Here is an 18,685-nt window from a genome sequence, read left to right on the forward strand (position 1 = left end):
TACAGCAGATCATGCCCATAGACGATCCAGAAAAGAAATTTGAGGTTGAATTTTTTAATGTTGTGATGGATAAAGCAGTATCTGCTGTTGATGAAAGGTTTAATACCTTGCAAGTACACCATGAACAGTTTGGATTTTTGTATGACGTAACTAAATTCAACAAAATAGGAAAACAAGAGCAACTAATGACAAAGTGCAAGAATCTAGAGAGCCTCCTGAAGCACGGTGATAGTTTTGATTTAAATGGACTTGAACTGTACGAAGAATTGAGTACACTGTCATCAGTGTTGCCACATGCAAAATTGGTGATGGACATTGTACAGTTTATTCATACCCGCAAACTTGTTGACATATATCCCAATGTGTACATTGCCACTCGTATTCTACTGACAATTCCTGTAACAGAAGCATCAGGAGAACGGAGTTTCTCAAAACTAAAGCTCATTAAAAACTATCTCCGCTCTACAATGAGTCAGGAACGCTTGACTGGTCTTGCTATTCTTGCGATCGAACAAGACACGACTTTGTCTTTGTCATACGATGACATTATTACTGATTTTGCAGCCAAAAAAGCCAGAAAGATTGCTTTTAATTAAAAACAAATCTTTGTTTCAATACCTCTTAATATAAATTTCCAAAAAAATTTTGATAAATTAAAAAAATATATATTATTTGCATCATTCTGTCATATCAGAATTTTTTCTATAGTGCTGCTTCTTTAGTGCTAGTCCATCAGCACTACAGTGTGCTTAATTAAGTTAAACTGGTTTTAATAATGTGAATGTGGCAAGTTTTCCAATACTATAAGCTTATGTTTGTGTTGCTAAGAGCAGATCAGGCACAGGGGCACCAGTTTAATAATCTCGCCTAGGGCAACATAAATCCTAAGGCCGGCCCTGGCCCCATAGAGGTTTGGGGGGAGAGAGGAGCAACACTATGTGCTCCATGCATCCTGGTCACTTTCCCCACCTGGGCTGTGCTGTGAGGGGAGCATCAGAAGCTGCTGCTCTCTGCCCTCCCCTTATGCAGCCTGGCTGAGGAAAGTGACCCGGATGCAGGGAACTCAGGTGATGTTGCTTCTTGCCCCCGCACCCCACCCCTAGAGCTCCTAGGGGTGCCCGGAGGAGCAGCCTTCCAGGGAGGAGCGGGCAGCAACGCGAGCTGCTCCATGCACACAGGTCACTGTCCCCACGTGGGTGCAGGAGGGGGTGCAGAGGTTAGGGGTGAAGGGGGTGCAGCAGAGGGGCAGTGGCTGGTAGCACAGGAAGGGAGTGTGGGACTTAAGGGCAAAGGGGACACAGTGTAGGGGTTAGGGCACAGGAGGGGGCAGGAGATAGGGGTGAAGGAGGTGCAAGGGTTGGGAGTGCAGGAGCTGTGGGGAAAGGGGGAGGGGGATCGTCCAGGGGCAATGGGGAAGTGCTAAAGTACAAGTTTTGCCCAGGGCACCATTTCCCCTAACGCTGATCCTTGATAACATTTCTTGCTGGGAGGGGGAGGGGAGAGAGATGAGGCGTTTTCTCTCTGTTTCTTTCCTCTCCATTTTCTGCTCCTTCCTTCTGTTCCAGAAACCTCCCTTGTGTTTCAGACTGTGCAGTGACGCCCTCCCTACCCCAGGCCTCTGGAGCCTTTGGAGCAGAAAGATCCCAGGAGCTGAGGAGGAATGCAGGGGTGAGTACCTGGCAGGAAGGAGTCCTAGCAGCTCTTCTGGGAGTGCAGGGGAGGAATGACTCCCCCTTCTCTAGATTCTCCCCATGGGGCTCTGGGGAGCAGGGAGCGTTGTGTGATAAATTCCATCTAACATCCCCCTTTGATCCAAGCCGAGGGACATCTCAGCTCTGCACGTTCCCCTTGGCAGCACCAAACAAGGGATGTTTTCCACTGCGCAGGAGACCCAGCCAGGGTCTGATGTGCTGGAGATATGTTGGGAAAGGGACTGTCTGAATTCCCAAGGCAGGAAAAGAACAATCTACAGTGACATCATTAACCACAAACACACTCCAACCATGATCCAGCCAGTAGGGAAATGGGCAGGAATTCTTGTTGTTCAGCCATGGCCATGTTGGGTCTAAACTTTTGGTGAACTTTGGAGCCAAAAAACACCCAGACTGGCCGTCTCTGCATAATCCTTTCTGAACCTTTTTTGAACAAAGCACTGACCTGCAAACTACTCATGACACCCCCTTCCTCAAGTAGCCATTAGCCTTTATCTCTATGCATTTACTTGTTAAACTTGCTCTTCCTGTAAAATCTTGATTGATTATGCATGACCATTATCTTTTGTTAATCACTTTGTTTACTTCTGTGTATAAATATTGATGCCCACCCCTAATAAAGGGGCCACACTTATTCTAAAGCTTTTGGGGTAGTGTGTGCCCGTTGATCAACGCATTTGTGTCTGGTCTCTGACAGAATTGTGGGCCCATATTCCAACTCCGCAGCAACCTCGGGTGTTGGAGAGGTGAGTGAGGACTTGCTTTATTACCTAACAATTTGGGGGCTCGTCCGGGATTCCTTCTGGTGCGGTACCTCTGTCCAGTGGTCAGACCACTCATATATGAATTGGCAAGGCGCCACAGGAGATTTCTCCTAGCCAATTCAATATTGAGGGGTCGTGTATTGGACAGCAGGGTAAACGCCAGTTGGAGGGCTCCTGTCAGACACCATGGGTCAAGGGACTAGCGTGCCTCTTGAGAGTCCGTTGGGGATTGTAAATAAGTTATGGAATGAAGGGAAACTCCCAGTACAGACAGGAATGTCTAGGAAGAAGTTGTACACACTATGTGTAAGGAATTGGACTGGGTATACCGCGGTATTGGCCGACTCGGAGATGAGGTGGCCTTCGTATGGCTCTTTCGAGCAGGCTGCCTTAAGAGGAGTAAAGAGCCAGATCGAAAAAGACCATCCGGGACAGTTATGTTACTGGTTTTGTTGGGACACAGCAGCAGAGCTGTGGAAATCTTTAAAAATTATGGCAGTCAGGTACTCTCCCGAGAGTGAACCCCCTCCAGGTTATTTCGATGAAGGGTGTAGACCACGGCGTGTTTTGACTCGTCAGCTGGTCCCCTCTGCACCTGCCCCTATTCCTCCGCAGGGGAACTCTCTCCTTGTAGCAGAGGGGAATCTGCAGGATCCCAGATTGGAATTTGTGCAGAAGGATGAGGAGGAATTGGAGGGGCCAACCTCGGGAGGAGTAGTTACTAGGCTTAGGTCCAAGCAGGTACAGCAGGGTGCATGCCCCCCCCCTGAGGATAGCCTAGAGGATGTCTCTGTCAAATCTCTTGCGAATAATAAAAGTATGGTTATAGAGATGCCTTTACAGGTGCACGATCAACCTTATATGAGCAATGATGGACGATTGCAACATGCTAGTATTGTGGAATATAAAGGATGGCTAGAATGGGATTTGAAAGAGTGGGGACAGTTGTCAGGGTCTTTTGGGGAAAATCCCCGAAAGATCATAGAACTTCTAGAAAGATTGTTTTTAAGTTATAATCCTACTTATACGGATGTGGATCAGTTGTTAAGTAGAGTTTTGACTGGAGAAGAACGTAGTAAATTGTGGATGGCAGAAAGGACATGGGGAGATAGCAATGCAGCTAATGTTACTTGGATGGATAGGCGGGATCTGGCCGCTGGCTGGAATCCCCTAGACTGGACTCAGCTAAGGCTGACTCAGCTGCGAACAGATAGAGAGCGATTGTTAGAGAGACTCAAGGAAATGGCTCGCCGCTCGCCTAATCAGGCTAAGTTCATGCAGATTCGGCAGGAATCTGATGAGCCGCCCAGAAAGTTCTGGTCGAGGCTATTGGAGGGGGCCCGAATGTTCACTCAGATGGATCCTGAGAGAAAAGCAGACCACCCTACTCTTATTTCATTTTTTGTGAATCAGTCGGTGCCCCCTGTAAGGGATTACTTCTTAAAGTTTCGCCCTGGTTGGGGAGGTGAGTCAGTCACTTCAGTGTTGGAAGTAGCTGATTTTGCCTGGGAGAAAGAAAGGGAAAGTAGTAGAAAGAAAGAGAAAAAGGAAGAATATAAGCTGATGGCTTTAGCTTTTCACGGCGGTGTTCGAGGCAAAGGCCGTGGCCGTGGCAGGGGATTCCAGGGTGCCCGGGGAAGAGGGTCCTGGCGACCCCAGCCATCAGGAAATTGTTTTCAGTGCGGACAGCCTGGTCACTTTAAACGTAAATGCCCCTGGGGACGTCCAGAAGGTCTGGCTGCATCCGCAGATGCTTACACAAGTGAGGAATACACCCCTGCACCACCAGCTCAGCCCATCCCCCAGGCCTGGATCAACTACGGGAAACAGCAGCAGCCGCAGCAAACTCAGCCTCCTCAATGACGGTACCCCGGGGGCGAAGGCAAACAATGTGATGGTCTTATTTCCTTAATGTCTTTAGCCGGCTCCTTTCTCACTTTCTCTCCTCCCAGCGAAGAGCCTCATTTAACCCTTTCAGTCCAGGGACTGCCTGTCTCTTTCCTCATTGATACTGGGGCTACTTTCTCTCTTTTAAATCATGCCCCCTCTCCCTGGCTATCCTCTGAGGTTAAAACTGCGACTGGGGTGGAGGGCAACCCACAGTCTCTGGGACTCACTTTGCCTTTGAATGTTATTTATGCTGATAAATGTTTTTCTCACCGTTTTCTTTTTTCCCCAGCTTGTCCGATCCCTTTGATGGGCCGGGATTTACTCTGTAAGCTTGAGGCTACTTTAACCTGCACTCCTGAAGGGGTAGGATTATTGATGACAGTGTTAGGAGATTCGGCCCCTACTCAGGGTAATTGGGAAACACCCCCCTCTCTCTCCCCTGACCTCACTGACTTGCCTTCAACCCTCTGGGGAATTTCTCACACTGATGTTGGCCTGCTCCTTTCGGCAGAGCCCGTAAGGATTCAGGTAAAGCCTTCCTTAACCCCCCCGTCAGTCCCTCAATACCCCCTGTCGCTGGAAGCCCGGGAGGGCATCCGCCCCATTATTGAGGGATTCATTGCACAAAAGCTAGTCCGCCCTCAGCGCACTCCCTGTAACACCCCTATACTGCCTGTCAAAAAGCCTCCTAAAAAGGACGGAGACCCTGTTCGTTGGCGCTTTGTACAGGATCTACGAGTTGTTAATCAGTATGTGGTCCCTCTTCATGCAGTAGTTCCTGACCCAGCTACTATCATCAGCCAAATCCCCTGGGATGCTGAGTGGTTCACTGTTATTGACTTAAAATCAGCTTTTTTCACCATTCCTGTGCACCCAGACTCTCAGTATCTCTTTGGTTTCACCTGGGAGGGACAAAGTTATGTCTGGCAACGACTTCCTCAAGGCTACAGAGACAGCCCCACGATTTTCAGCCAGTGCCTCCGCCACGACTTGGAAGGTTTCACCAGTCCGCAGGGATCCACATTGGTCCTATACGTAGATGACATCCTATTAGGTAATCGCGAAGAAGCTGCCCTCCGCATCGATGGTAAGGCACTTTTATTATACCTACACACCAGAGGCCACAAGGTAGACCCTAAAAAGATTCAGTGGGTCTCACAGAAGGTCCGATATCTGGGCTTCCTGTTAACCCCAGAAGGAAGACAGATGGACCCAGCCCGCATAAAGACTATTCAAAACTGCCCTCTACCGAACACCAAGAAACAACTTCGAGGTTTCTTAGGATTAATTGGCTTCTGTCGCCCCTGGTTGCCGTCCTGCGGGGAGTTAAGCAAACCGCTCCACCGACTCACTGCTAACCTTGCTCCTGACCCTTTGCAGTGGTCCCCGGACACTATTCAAGCCTTTCAGTTACTCAAGGACAGTGTGGCCTCCTCCATGTCTCTCCGCCCCCCCAATTACAGCAAACCCTTTCACCTTTTTGTCCACGAGAGAGGCGGAATTGCTAGTGGTGTCCTTACCCAGCTGAGCGGGCCCCACCATTTCCCGCTTGCTTTTTACTCTCAGCAAATCGACCCTGTCGCTCAGGGAACCCCATCCTGCACCCGGACTCTGGCAGCAGCTGCCCTGCTGATCACAAAGGCAAAGAGCCTAACCCTGGGTCATTTTACCACGGTTTGGACCTCTCATGCCTTGTCAGCCCTTCTGCGTAGGGGCACAACCCAAGTCTTTTCGGCCCATCGTCAGCAACAGCTAGAGGCCGAACTCTTAGAAGACACTAACCTAATTTTTGAAAGGTGTGGACCCCTTAATCCAGCTACCTTGCTTCCTGACCTGCCAGTCCCCCAGGACCAGCACGACTGTGTGGAAGTAGTTTCCAGCATCTTACAGATAAGAGACAACCTGTTTGACGTGCCACTGGACAACCCCGATTGCATCCTCTTCTCGGACGGAAGCTCCTTCTATGTTGATGGCAAGCGTTTCACTGATTATGCTGTCACCTCTGAATGGGACATTCAAGAGGCCGCCTCACTGCCAGGCAACTGGGGAGCCCAAGCCGCTGAACTCTATGCCCTGGCCCGAGCTTGCCAGTTGGCCGCTGGTAAGACCGTTACCATTTTTACTAATAGCAAATATGCTTTTGGAGTTGTGCATTGTCATATCCACCTCTGGAAGTTTCGAGGTTTCCAGACAGCTGCCGGTAAACCCATTCAGCACCTCCCCCTCATCCACAAGCTTTTGGACGCCCTCCAAAAACCCTCCGTCCTGGCTGTAGTTCACTGCCGGGCCCATACTAAAGATAGCAGCCCCGTTACCCGTGGAAATGCCCTGGCTGACGCCTCCGCCAAGAAGGCTGCCACCTTACCTTTAGCCATGCCCACATTGGCTATTGCAACCTCCTCCTTTACTCCACCGCACCCCGTACCAGTACCCGCTGCTGAACTAAAATCATGGGAAAGCCTCGGGGCCACTCTGGTCAAAGGGACCTGGCTTATGCCACATGGCCGAGCCTGCCTCCCTCGCTCCACATACCCTGTGGCAGTTCGCTGGCACCATGATAAAGGGGGTCACTACGGCACGCACGCCCTCGTGGACACTATCGCTCGCTTTTGGTATGCTCCAGGCATTCAACCCTATTGCCTATCAATAGTGAAAGCATGCAGCACATGTCAGCGTAATGGACCTGCTCCACCTCTTAACAAAATTAAGGGTGGAAGACCTCCGCCTGCTGCTCCATTTCAACATCTTCAAATTGATTTTGCAGATATGCCAAAGGCTTTTGAAAAAAGCACCTCCTTGTTTTGGTTTGCCCTCTGACTTCCTGGGTCGAAGCTTTTCCTACTGCTAATTGTACTGCTGCCACAGTGGCGAAGATTCTCCTTAGACATATTGTACCCCGTTTTGGCATCCCTCTTGTGCTCGACTCAGATCGCGGACCTCACTTTACTGGTCATGTCCTTGGCCATTTAGAACAAGGACTGGGCATTCCACACTCCTTTCATACACCCTACCACCCCCAGTCTAGCGGGAAAGTTGAGCGTATGAATAGGGAACTTAAGTTTACATTGGCTAAATACTGTCAGGAAACAGGATTAAAGTGGCCTCAGGTACTTCCCTTGGTCCTGTTTCACCTTCGTACTCGCCCAACCCGCGCATTGGGATTATCCCCCTTTGAACTGCTCTATGGACACCCCCCTTTCAAAGGCGGGGCGCTACCACGTGCTGATGTTTCACTATTGGGAGGGGATCATATGACTGCGTGTCAGTTTCTCTCCCTACAGGCTCGCCTCCGTACCCTTTGGAAAGCCTCGCAGTTTTCCCAGACCGTGCCGCTGGAGGAACAAATCCACCCGTTCCAACCAGGGGACTTCGTCTGGGCCAAAAAGTTCGTTCGTGACGACACCCTCCAGCCAAGGTTTACTGGACCCCACCAGGTTCTTTTGACAACCCAGACTGCAGTGTTCCTGGAAGGACGCAAATCTTGGATCCACCACTCCCACGTCAAGCCAGCCGTAGTGGACCACAGTGACGGACCAGCAGCTCTTGTCACCACTGAGGACACTGCCTTCGACCAGTGGACCAGCTTACCTCTCTCAGACATTAGACTTAAATTAACTCGAAAAAAATGAGAGGACCCTTTATTCTGACAACTGTATGTTTTTTATGCTTTTTCAGTTTATTTTCTGCTTATGAAGATAATGCTTTTATTAGATATTCCCATGAGGTTAAAACTCGTATTTTAGGAAATAGAAGTGATTGCTGGGTATGTACTCAATTTCCAGTAAATGCAGCACAGGGACTCCCCTTCACACCCATTCCCCTAACCACTGCTAATATGACTTGGATGCCACCGACTAGAATAAAAGATCCAGTCCAACCCAATCTTACATGGGACAAAACAGAAGTGCCAATTAACAAATATCTCAGGGTAACCAATCAAACAGGATCACTGTGTTTTGTTAAAGAAAAAGGGTCAACTTTTGTGGGAACAAGTAAATGCAACATATATTTTAATGGCACCGCCTTTAGTAAAAATCTTGGCTTCAAGCCTTGCGCATCCCACTTATCCCATATGTGGATCCCTCACCCCGATCCAACCTTTTCAACTTTTTCATGGAGGGGCAGGTTTTCAGAGTCAGTTTTTAAAAAGCCCTGCTCAGAGCTCGAGGGTGTCCAACTAATTGTTAAAGGATACACAATTGCCTTCTACAACTGCTCAAGCAGTACTACACTGCCCTTTGAGGACAACACTACCAAATTGTGCCTCTGCAGTTCACACAACGACCCCTCTGCGTTACCAGGGGAACAGTGGTACAACGGGCGGTGGGTTACCTCCTACTTTGAGAAATGGAATACCCAAAACGCATTATATGGAACATACTGGGTGTGCGGGCCCAAGGCTTATTATTTCCTCTCCCCTGATTGGGCAGGGTCATGTTATTTGGCATGGCTAGCACCGCCTTCTCGGATCTCCCTCACCCCCCCTCATTTTCCCCACGTTCGTAACATCCGTGAAACTGACAGAAATATTAATCTCCGTGATGGTTTGTCCTGGCAGCGGTGGGCTGGTCACACTAGCTTGAAGGGTGCTATCATCCGTCTACAGGGACTATTAGAATCTTTGACCAATGAAACTGCAACCCTATTTGAGAACCAGGCCGGGGAAATGTCCCAGCTGCGCCAGTTGGCTTTGCAAAACAGAATGGCTTTAGATATGATGTTAGCAGCCCAGGGAGGAACTTGCGCCCTCATAAATGAAAAATGCTGTGTTTTTGTAAATGACACCTACTCTGACACTTTTCAACGTACCAAACACCTAAGGGAAATGGCTAAAAACTACTCCTCTGGCCAGCCACCTTATGATTGGTGGGGAGCCTTATGGAATTGGCTGCCCGGATTTGGGTGGGTTAAAAACCTCTTGGTGGGTGTTGTTGGGGCCATGGTAGTCCTTATAATACTGTGTTGCTGTATTCAGTGTGTCCCCTCCCTCATAAACTCATGTAAGTCAGTTTATTCTTTTCCCACTTCAGCTAAAAGCCTTACTCTCTTCGAATTGGCCCAGGCTGAAATTGCCAAGCGGCCCTTGAGATCTTGAAATAGGGTGTAGCTTTTTGATTAATAGTTATCTCAAAGCTACAAATGGAGGAATGTTGGGTCTAAACTTTTGGTGAACTTTGGAGCCAAAAAACACCCAGACTGGCCGTCTCTGCATAATCCTTTCTGAACCTTTTTTGAACAAAGCACTGACCTGCAAACTACTCATGACACCCCCTTCCTCAAGTAGCCATTAGCCTTTATCTCTATGCATTTACTTGTTAAACTTGCTCTTCCTGTAAAATCTTGATTGATTATGCATGACCATTATCTTTTGTTAATCACTTTGTTTACTTCTGTGTATAAATATTGATGCCCACCCCTAATAAAGGGGCCACACTTATTCTAAAGCTTTTGGGGTAGTGTGTGCCCGTTGATCAACGCATTTGTGTCTGGTCTCTGACAGAATTGTGGGCCCATATTCCAACTCCGCAGCAACCTCGGGTGTTGGAGAGGTGAGTGAGGACTTGCTTTATTACCTAACAGCCACATGTACAGAGCTGCACAGCAGTGAGTGTGCAGGGGGAGCTGCTCTGAGCAAACAATTGGAAATGCCCCTTCAGTGAGAACAGAACCAGAGTGTAGAAAGGCCCCTGTGTTGAGTGGTTGTGGCTGAGGGCTTAGGGAGCTGGGGTATGACACCATAGGGGTCTTTCTGTGGAGGTTTGATTTTTGCCAGCTAGGAAAGGCTGGTGTGTGGTGTCTTCATGGCTGTACTTTCAGTGATGCAGGTTTCTCTATCCCATTGTTCCACAGGCATCCTACTAGATTGCCAGCTGCCTTTCAACTGCAGTGGGGAGACTGTTTGTGTGCGGGGAGAGACAGTGTGTGTGTTGAGGTAGGTAAGACCGGATCATTATTATCCCTACTTGAAAGAGGGAGAAGCTAAGGCTGAGAAAGGAGAATTGACTTGTCTTAGGTCACCCAGCCAGTCAGTGGCAGAGTAGGGAAAAGGACTCAAGAGCCCTGATTTTGAAACTAACCATCAGATCTTGAATTTCATACATGGAATGACCTGAGTAAAGTGCTCTCACATGAGCTCAAGTCCAACAACAGTGCACAGTAATTATTCAGCAAGTATCTGAGGAGAACTGCAATGTTAGAGAGAATCACGAACTGCTCAGAGACCATTAATACAGAGAAGCAGCAAAATTCTTCAAACATATGACTGGTTACGACTTATTTATTTGGTCATAAAAGAGAAGAACAAGGACCTGAGTCTCCTTCTTGTCAATAACCCCCTGCTCAACCAATCAGGGTAGAGACTCAGGATGGGAGGCTGAGGGTTCTCACCAGAGAGCCCAAAGTATGGCCCAGGTCACCGGTGGGGATCACTGCCTGAGCATTATCTCAGCCGCACATTTTTGGGTGGACCTCCCAGAGTGGGAGCTACAGAGCACTCCCCCGCAACACACACACACACACACACACTTTACTCTTGGTGTTGGGAGGGGAACAGGTGAAAGGACAAAAGCAAGAGACAAAGAGAAAGGAGGAAGGCATGGATGGAGGAAAAAGTGAAACAAAAAGGACAAACCCTAATGTCCCCAGTGATTCTAAGGGACAAAATCCCAGGTGCGGAATAAAATTCTGTGTCTTTAAACTAGTATTTTCCATGCCTAGATTTCATCTGTCAACAGATGGATCAGACTCAACAGGTTTCAAACCTCGAGGAGGCTCTTACCTTCTAAACAGGGATGGCTGTTTTCTAGTAAAATCAGGCAAAGGGAAGGAGAAAACTTGAAAGAGATTCCTCCTGGCGCTCACGTACGTGAACCCGAATACTCTCTCAGTCCTCAAAGAGAGACCTGGAGAAGGAGATTTGCTGAAGCAAAGCCACAGGGGTCTCTGAGGTTTCCCTGGCTCCTCACCCCTCTCCTGCCTGGCTGATGTCAGCATCTCTCTGTGAGGTCATCACCTCCGCACCACCTTTGACCAATAGTCTGAGGTCCTGCAAAGGGCTTTTGTAATGTCACTGCCACACCCCTCCCTTGCTGTGCTAATGTCCTGCCCGTGGCCAGGCACTTTGGAGGTTTGAGCTATTCCCTGTGGATCACCCCACTCAAGGAGCGTTCGTTCTAGGAAGCAAGCCAGTAGTTTTGGATCATCTGCAAATTTTGTCACCTCACTGTTCAGCAGATCATTTATTAATATGTTGACTAGTCCTGGTCCCAGTACTGACACCCCTAGATACCTGTTTCCATCCTGAAAACTGACCATTTAGTCCTACCCTTTGTTTCCTATCTTTTAACCAGTTATTGATCCATGTGAGGACCTTCCGGAGGTGAAAGTAAGCTGGTATGTTACAGTATGAGGTACTGGCAAGAGCCAGTACACTGTGCCAGCCCGGCCCGTCTTCCCCAGGCTGGTGATTTAAGGGGCCCAGGGCTCCCTGGTGCAGTTGGACCCCGGGCCCTTTAAATCACCTTCTGAGCCCCCCTGCCGGAATCCTGGGGAGCAAATCACTGCCATGGATGCTGCTCTCTCCCGCTCTGCGAACACAGAGCAGGGGTGGCAGAAGCTTCCTTACAGTGGGGGGGGCACTGTTATCCGAACTGTGGCACCCCCATGACACTCCTTCCTTAAGGACCTCCACTCACAGCACCTCTCCCCTCGAGGCCACACCCACAGAACGCCTCTTCCCCAAGACTGCACCCTTCCCCCCCTCCATCATTTGTCCTAACAGCCAGCAAAGAGTGGTGGGGCCATGGCCCTCTAACCTCCCTGTTCCAGCACCCCTGACACAGAGCTAAGCAGGCAGCAGTGTGTACGTGTATGTGTGTGTGTGTGACAGAGAGTGCTGGGCTGTGCTGAGCTGAGCCAGTGAGAGAAGGGGGGCTGATGTCGGGGCTGTCCCCTGCCTCAGGACTGGTTGCTTCCAGCAGCTGTCTGAACTTAGAGACAGTGTGCCGACATACTCACTCTTCTGCAACACACACACTGTCTCTCCTCCCCACACACACACGCTCTCTACCCCAGCACGCACATTGCAGTTGAAAAGCAGCTGGCAATCTAGTAGGATGCCCATGGAACAGAAAACTGTATCATGTGATGCTGTACCAGCCCGTGAGGCATTGCAAACCCTTCCCAAAGCACCCTGCAGCCAGTTGCACAATGGGATAGCTACCACAGTGCACTGCTTTCTGTGGCCATCCAAGAGATGCTAGCATGGATGTGCTCTGGTGACACAGGGCATAGGGTGGACATGCAACAGCTGTTCAATTAAAACACTTTAACTAAAGCCATGTTACTCTTTCATGGAGACATAGCTTAAGAATGAGACAAGACTCAGCTCCATCAAAACTGAAGAACCACAACTTCCTCCATAATTGGCAGGATTTGAACTTGCACAGGGAGACCCCAATGGATTTCTAGCCCATCGCCTTAACCACTCAGCCACAACTACTTGCTTGACATGTGGCTCTCACTGCACTCTAGTTCTGTTCTCACTGAGTGATCAATTCCAATTGTTTCCTCAGACCAGCTTCCACAACACACACACTGCTGTGCCGTTGTGTAAGTGTGTCCATGGCTGAACAACAAGAATTCCTGCTCCTTTCCCTTCTGGCTGGAACATGAGGAGAGTGTGTTTGTGGTTAATGACGTTGCTGTAGCTTGTTGTCCATTTCCTGCTTTGCTCATTCAGACAGTCCCCTTCCCGCCATATCCCCAGGGCTTTGCCAGGGGGTTGGTGGCTCCTTTCTTTCCTCACCCTGGAGTAAACTCAGCTTTTTATTCCATCCTTGATGTTTCAAGGAATAACAACAGATGACCAAAGAAAGAGGTGGACAGGGTGGGTCTCAGGGGAGGGGCAGAGAGGTGTGGGCGGTGGGCAGGTCAGGCCAGGGGAGCAGGCAGAGAGATGTGGGTGGTGGGCAGGGCCAGCCTCAGGGGAGGGGTCAGAGAGGTACAAGCAGTGGGCAGGGCAGGTCTCAGGGGAGGGTCAGAAAGGTGCAAGTGGTGGGCAGGGCTAGTCTTAGGGGAGGGGGCAGAGAGGTGTGAGCGACGGGCAGGGTGGGTCTCAGGGGAGGGGGCAGAGAGGTATGAGCAGTAGGCAGGGCAGGTCTCAGGGGAGGGGCAGAGATGTGTGGGTGGTGGGCAGGGTGAATCTCGGGGGAGGGGGCAGAGAGGAGTGGGCAGGGTGAGTCTATGGGGAGGGGGCAGAGAGGTATGAGCATTAGGCAGGGCAGGTCTCAGGGGAGGGGCAGAGATGTGTGGGTGGTGAGCAGGGTGAATCTCGGGGGAGGGGGCAGAGAAGAGTGGGCAGGGTGAGTCTATGGGGAGGGGGCAGAGAGGTGTGGGCAGCAGGCAGACCTTGGGGTAGAGGGTGGAGAGGTGCGAGGAGGCCTTGTGGGAGGAGAGGAGTGAGCGAAAGGTGGACCAGCAGCCTCAGCCAAAGAGGAAGAGCAGAGGTGGGAAGTGGCCAAATGGGAGTGAGGGCAGAGCACAGGTGGGGCCTCAGAGGGAGGAGAATGAGTGAAGGGGGTGGAGTGGGGGGACAGCACCTTGGTCTGGGCAGGGCTGTCCACAGGATTCAGGGGGCCTGGGGCAAAACAATTTCGGGGCCCCTTACATAAAAAAAAGTTGCAATACTATAGAATACTATATTCTCATGGGGGGCCCCTGCAGGGCCTGGGGCAAATTGCCCCACCTGCCACCCCTCTGGGCAGCCCTGCCCTCAGCCTCTTCTTGTAACTCCTCTGTCCCCTAATAATTTTTGTTGCCCTCCCCTAAACTCTCTCCAATTTGTTTCTGTATTGGGGGGGGGGCGCGAAAACTGGATGCAATGCTCCAGATGTGGCCTCACCAGTGCTGAATGAAGGGGAATAATCACTTCCCTCGATCTGCTTGCAATGCTCCTACTAACCTAGCCCAATATGACCAGTTCCCCATATTGAATGCAGACACAGCAATATTTGATAAATTGGTTCCTGTCCATTCAGGAGGTTATTTCCCACCTATTTATAAATAATGAAGATGCTCTAAGTGGAGGGGAGAGAGCTGTCCTGTCAGTGTAGTTAAGCCATCTCCCTGAGAGGTGGTAGCTATGTCACTGGGGGAAGCTATGTTAGTGGGTGTGCAAGCTGTGGTGTCTACATGTGTATATAAAGTTTAATCAAACCTCATTTTTAAAACCCCTGTGGTCTGGGAATAGAAAAAGAGCTCTCTGAGGCAGAGCCAGTCCTTCAAAATCCTTAAGATCACTGACTTGCATTTGTAAATGTCATGGGAGTATAGCTCAGTGGTAGAGTGCTTGACTGCAGATCAAGTAATCCTTCGTTCAAATCCAAGTGCTCCCTTACAAACCTGTTTTTTCAATAAAAGTGATTCCATTACCAGTATGTTCAGGAGCTCCACTAAATAGGGGTCCCTGAAATGAATAGACACACTCAATATTTTCCTGTGCAAATGAATAAAAACCTAGCAAACATGTCCCTCTGCTGAAATCAGTTCCAATCCTCTAAGTGTCTAGGTTTGTTTTCATCAATTAAACAAAGGCGCATGAAGACACATTTGCAGGTCTTTGGCCTCCATGGGCTACAATGTGCAGAAGAACAAGAACCACATCCGCTTGGGAGGAATGGACTAGTTTCTATTACATTTGGTAAATAAGTTGCCACTGGGACTTAAAACTCTATTGGAGATGGACAGGAGCCTGTTACAAAAATAAAATAACCAAGATTTACCAAACTCCCTGTTACACATTCAAACCTCTCTTTGCGCACACAGTATCAATTGGGGCTCTAACAAATGTTAACCTTCCTGTAACACAGATCATTGTTCCTTGTAACTTTCAGATGCATTCAAATGGCAGCTGTTTACAGGTCATGGGCTGCTAGTTCATGAGCAGGAGCAGAGTCTCTGTAAGTTTACCAACCATAGAGCTTGTTATGTCTACATCTAAGTAAGTGCAGAGTTATTTCAATGGCTCCTACACTGATATCTCCTGCCCCTTCTGGCTGGTTAATTGCACTATTTGGAACCTGCTCCTAAAATTGCACCCTTTCTGGGAGTGAGTCAAAACTGCCCAAGGAAACCCCATTGGGTTTCAAGGGCAGTGCAGGCAAGGAGGTGATGGGACAGCACAAGGGTCTCAGAGCTTCTCTTTTATCGGGCCAGAGGCTGCTATTAGCAAGACTGTGGGGTTCTATTCCTAGCTGTAGGAGGAAAGGGGTGTCTAGTGGATTAGAGGTGGGGGCCTAGAAGTCAAAGAGAAAACATCTCCCTTTTCAGCTTCAATGCTCATTGAACAAGAACATGGCTTCTCAGGTTTCAGAAGAGCAGTTGTGTTAGTCTGTTTCCTCAAAAAGAACAGGAGTATGTGTGGCACCCTAGAGACTAACAAATTTCTTAGATTCTGTTGCCATCATGTGGCCATTTCATTTCACTTCTTATTGTTAAAAGGTTTGGGTACTTCACACAGAAACGTTATTTCCTTGGGAAAGACGGAGAAGTGGAAGCTGCATTGATTTAATCCTCTGAAAATTAAATAAGGATTAAAATATTCCCCAGACAGCTCAGTCCCAACCGTTCTCCCTCTGCTGCCAGTGAAGCTCAGTTCTGTCCCACAGCCCCAAGAACTGCTAGGTGAAAGTCCTGGGTCTGATGTGCAGTAAGGAAAAAAAAAGATAATGGATGTACCCTATCTCCTAGAACTGGAAGAAACCATTGAATCCAGCCCTTTCCTTCATTGGCCAAACCAGACAGTCTCTACGTAAAAGAATAAATGGACACAAATCAGATGTCAAGAATTATAACATTCAAAAGCCAGTCGGAGAACACTTCAATCTCCCTGGTCACTCGATTACAAACCTAAAAGTCGCAATATTACAACAAAAAAACTTCAAAAACAGACTCCAACAAGAGACTGCTGAATTGGAATTAATTTGCAGACTGGACACCATTAAATTAGGCTTGAATAAAGACTGGGAGTGGATGGGTCATTACACAAAGTCAAACTATTTCTCCATGTTTATTTGCCCCCAACTGTTACTCACACCTTCCTGTCAACTGTTGGAAATGGACCATCCTATCACTGCAAAACGGATTTTTTCTCCTGCTGATAGTAGTTCACCTTAACTGATCACTCTCTTTATAGTGTGTATGGCAAAACCCATTTTTTCATGTTCTCTGTGTGTGTGTGTGTATATATATATATATATATCCCTTCCTACTGTATTTTGCACTGCATGCATCCAATGAAGTGGGTTTTAGCCCAGGAAAGCTTATGCTCAAATAAATTTGTTCATTTTCTAAGGTGCCACAAGTACTCTTCCTTCTTTTTGCAGATAAATTAATGGAGGTTAAGTCCATGAATGGCTATTAGCCAGGATGGGTAAGGAATGGTATCCCTAGCCTCTGTTTGTCAGAGTGGTGATGGATGGCAGGAGAGAGATCACTTGGTCATTACCTGTTAGGTTCAGTTCTTCTGGGGCACCTGGCATTGGCCACTGTTGCCAGATAGGATGTGGGGTTGGATGGACCTTTAGTCTGACCCAGTATGGCCATTCTGATATCCTTATGAAGGGAGGGGCAAAATCCTGTGACAGAGTTTCTCTAGTGTAGTGGTTATCACGTTTGCCTAACATGTAGAAGGTGTCTGGTTTGAAAGCAGGCAGAAACATGAGGGCTTAATTTTCCCAGCTCCTACTGGCCTGTCCCTACTGTTGTAGGAGCAGTGGTGATTTCTATGATCAAAAGGTCTCTTATACTTCCCCTGCTCCCACTTGTGTCTCCTCTCCCTCTCCGAATGCCCGTGAAGTGGCTTTACCCTTCTCGCTTCCTCCTGGACTACTCAAGGGATGAATGGGCTGGTTGAAGAGCAGAAGAGCTCCCAGGTAGACAAGGTGTCTGGGACTCTAATTAGGCAGCACTCACACACCCAGAGCATGGACACTGCCCAAGGTGGAGTGTGACCAACCAGATGCAACCAAGTCATCTCTGGTTGCAGACCATTAGGTGCAGGTCCTTAAAAGGAGAAGGGGCCATGTGCTTAGGAGAGCACTCACAAACTTGTACCTCCAGTGAATGCCCTTTGCCCGGACCGCCTGGCCAGTGGTTCTCTGCGTTGTATTTCACTGTGCCTCAGGAAGACTTACCTTCATCGCACCGTCCATAGCTGTGCTGTGGGACACTTACCTTGCAGAATCCTGACGTGTTCAGTGCTGTGCCTGTCCTGGGAGCATGAGTATGTGAGTGTGAGTGTGACACTCCCCTCCTTCTTCTTTTGAGCTTAGCTGTCAGTATAATAAATGTGCTGCTTTCTGCCAAACTCTGGTGGGTCATTAGTCCTCCCTACACTTACTAGCTGGCCCAATTTTGGGTAACACCTGCGATAAACTCAACCCCAGCAGGATGGAGGGTGGTGAAATGAGCTGAGAAAAAGCCTTAGCTTCAGTATCTCCCATACGGTCCATGCTGGAGCTCTTTTTTGATTCTGGGACTGCATGGTCACCTGTGCTGATCGGTGCTCCACGCTGGGCAAACAGGAAATGAAATTCAAAAGTTCATGGGGCTTTTCCTGTCTACCTGGTCAGTGCATCCAAGTTCAGATTGCTGTCCAGAGTGGTCACAATGGTGCACTGTGGGATAGTGCCCGGAGGCCAATACCGTCAAATTGCAGCCACACTAACTCTAATCCGACATGGCAATACCAATTTCAGGGCTACTCCCCTCGTCGGGGAGGAGTACAGATATCGGTATTAAGAGCCCTTTATATCGATATAAAGGGCTTTGTTGTGTGGACGGGTGCAGGGTTAATGCAATTTAATGCTGCTAAATTCAATATAAACTCATAGCGTTGACCAGGCCAGTGAGAGCAGCAGGTTTCCCCTATTGTTTCTTGCACTTGTTTTCTTCACTAGCTTTTCCTCTGCCCCAAGTTGCTCTTGTTACTTGTGAGCCTGGCTAGCTCAGTTGGCAGAGTATCAGACTTTTAATCTGAGGGTCCAGGGTTCAAGTCCCTGGTCAGGTGCTAAGCTACTCATCAAGCTCTTGACTGTCTTTCTGGAGTCCTCTTTGATGTTACTTTTTCTCTTCAGGATTTTCCCTTTCCTCAGAAGGGCCTTATTCTGTGTGGGTTTGAAGGGGCAACTTCCTGACAGCCCCTTTGTCCTTGCAGCCTGGAGGAATAAAGGCCTCTGGGCATATAGCATGTTCCTTCCCTGCACACACACACACATACAAACATGCAGAATATCCCTAAGGAACTAGAATCACCTGCTG

At 48.8% G+C, this 18,685-nt stretch overlaps 1 long non-coding RNA gene and 3 other non-coding genes across 4 annotated transcripts; 3 read left to right on the forward strand and 1 right to left on the reverse strand.

The window, feature by feature from the left end:
* Nucleotides 1-1,385: 1,385 nt before the first annotated feature.
* On the forward strand, nt 1,386-16,075 carry LOC115640262. The gene is made up of 2 exons (XR_003997854.1): nt 1,386-1,668; nt 15,259-16,075. It is a non-coding gene; the product is annotated as an uncharacterized LOC115640262 (long non-coding RNA).
* TRNAS-AGA lies at nt 12,785-12,866 on the reverse strand. Its single transcript has one exon. It is a non-coding gene; the product is annotated as a tRNA-Ser (tRNA).
* Nucleotides 14,689-14,760, forward strand: TRNAC-GCA. The gene has a single exon. It is a non-coding gene; the product is annotated as a tRNA-Cys (tRNA).
* A 2,286-nt stretch (nt 16,076-18,361) lies between the features above and the next one.
* Nucleotides 18,362-18,434, forward strand: TRNAK-UUU. Its single transcript has one exon. It is a non-coding gene; the product is annotated as a tRNA-Lys (tRNA).
* The last annotated feature ends 251 nt before the right edge of the window (nt 18,435-18,685 follow it).

The sequence above is a fragment of the Gopherus evgoodei genome, unplaced genomic scaffold (assembly GCF_007399415.2).
Source record: "Gopherus evgoodei ecotype Sinaloan lineage unplaced genomic scaffold, rGopEvg1_v1.p scaffold_267_arrow_ctg1, whole genome shotgun sequence".
Taxonomy (NCBI): Eukaryota; Metazoa; Chordata; order Testudines; family Testudinidae; genus Gopherus; species Gopherus evgoodei.